This window comes from Sitodiplosis mosellana, unplaced genomic scaffold, assembly GCF_009176505.1.
Source record: "Sitodiplosis mosellana isolate CC-2019 unplaced genomic scaffold, AAFC_SMos_1.0 Smas_scaffold_6410, whole genome shotgun sequence".
NCBI classification, from domain to species: Eukaryota; Metazoa; Arthropoda; class Insecta; order Diptera; family Cecidomyiidae; genus Sitodiplosis; species Sitodiplosis mosellana.
In genome coordinates, this window is record NW_022601640.1 from 1,035 (window position 1) to 3,392 (window position 2,358).

Here is a 2,358-nt window from a genome sequence, read left to right on the forward strand (position 1 = left end):
AGCAAAACATGGACATTGAATGAACAACCACCGCAAATCTTCAAACTGAACGTCGATTGCTTCGAAAAAGTGTTTGATTATCTGTCAATCGATGATCTACACTCTTTTGGGCAAACGTGTAAACGGATGCAACGGGTTGCAGGCAATTTTTATAAGCAACAATTTTCCGAAAATATTTTCACGTATAATTGGGAAGATGTGGGTTTTCGTGAATATACCGGGACCCTATCAATTGTATGTGATAAACTCAATTTGGCCGACCTGGATTGGAATGTATACAAATCAGTTAAGAGAATCTATTTCGATGGAGCTAATTTGGACCAAATCAAAATGATGCCCAAGGAATTCCTAAATCAAATCGAAGATATTTTCTTGTTTTTGTGTGAAGCGAATGAACCATTTTACGAAAGTGTTCTTGGACGATTCCCGAATGTAAGAAGCTTGACAATTCTATACCGTGATTTTGATGATAAATGGGTCAGCCGAACGTACCCGAAACTGGAGCATTTCACATGGTTTACTGAGAACCATGCAAGTGCTGCCAAATTCCAAACGTTTTTGCGGCAAAACCCAGATATTCATTCGTTATCAACGCAGTTACATTTGCTTTTGCCGAACGAAACCGCGATGATGGAGCTCAAATTGGACGAATTGCGTATTTTCACGTATTCGCTACAACAGAATGACTGCGAATTCCTAAATATGCTACATGCCAAGGGCGTATACAAACGATTACATATTAGCACCGAAGCAAATCAAACGGTTGTCGACAGACTGAGCTCATTGAAGTCCCTCGTTCGATTCAATGCATATGATATTGAAGAAATGGTCGATTTGTCATCACTTGTGAACTTAAAAGTGCTAAAATTCAATTCAAGAGACATCGGAAATTGCGCGAAAGAAATTGGGCGAGAATCTCAACCAAGCCATCGATCCAGTTGCGATGAACCGTGAACGTGAAAAGCTATTAGCCAAAACGTTGTACGTTAGCAAAGTGACGATTTACATCCCGCAATCGAATTACCTGGCAACAAAGTGGAAAACAACGGAGATCGATCTGAAGCTGATCGAAATTAAACGGATTCAATCGCTTGATTCATTGGAATTACTGTTCTTCTGATGTCTTGATCGATTTCGAACAATGCGTGATTAAGTTTACTGATAAAATAAACGACTGCAATAAATTTTCATAACTAAAATAAGGACCTTCTCATTCAAATAAATCAAATAATAATGAAAGCCTATTTTTTGTCATATGAAAAACGCTAAATAAATGCAAATAAAGCGAACCGAGTTTATGTTGGATTTGTGTAGTTCGATATTTTTATTAGAATAATTTTGATGTGGATTTTTATTTCTAGATATTATTATCATTTTCAGTTGCTATGGCTCATTTGTTATCTAATCATTCAGTGTAACAGTTTCAAGAACTTGAAATTTTCAGTTAATTAGTCTAATTTTAATCAAAGTAAAAGCGGTACAATGCCAACACTTTCTGTAGAAATGAGCTTTGCACCCAATTTACAAACCATTTTCAGTGTAAATAGTGAATCTTCTTGACAACTACAATGAAAAACCATCACTAATTTCTTGTTCAGAACACAATGCATTTATGACCTTTCTATTCTCCATGACTCAAAGTGTCAACAAATAGACTGTATCCATTTCAGAGCAATAAAAACAACAGCTTGACGTTGTTTCATTTCATCATAGTTTTCTCTGGAGAAATCTTCTTTTTCAAACCAATGTTTGTGCAGTAAATGTCTTTTGTCGTACAAATTTTCTGTTTGCGAAATTATTATCTTGGATATTTGGAATCAGAGACATGTGTCCACAGAAAAGAGGTTTATATTTGTCAACGACCATATCATGTAAAAAGCACCAGTTCTCGTCCGATCACTGAAGTTAAGCTGCATTGAGCATGGTTAGTACTTGAATGGGTGACCGTCTGGGAACACCATGTGTCGTTGGCACTTTTTTTTTTGCTTTTTCCCTCCTCATATGAATTATTTTGAGATTTTATTCGTATTCACCACCACGATTTAAATAATTTCTTCTCACTGAATTATGTAGATGTTCCATCATCATGACGAAAAAGACTATTTCAGCTTGAACTGAATTTAGTATTTGAGCATTTCTATCACTCACGTCAATGCTTTTATCTAAAAAAAAAATCTAAAATGTGAAATTTTATTTGAAATCCAGATGAATTAAATGAATGAATCATACTAAATTTTGTATGTCGTTGATATCAAAATAATTTCCCAATTTTTTTTTTAAATGAATGTCGAAAAATTTTACAAATAAAAATGAACGAAGAATAAAAAAGGAAAAGTGCCAACGACACATGGTGTTCCC

At 34.9% G+C, this 2,358-nt stretch overlaps 1 non-coding gene across 1 annotated transcript; it reads left to right on the top strand.

Moving 5' to 3' along the window:
- Positions 1 to 1,854: 1,854 nt before the first annotated feature.
- Positions 1,855 to 1,973, top strand: LOC129579682 (5S ribosomal RNA). Its single transcript, XR_008689286.1, has one exon. It is a non-coding gene; the product is annotated as a 5S ribosomal RNA (ribosomal RNA).
- The last annotated feature ends 385 nt before the right edge of the window (positions 1,974 to 2,358 follow it).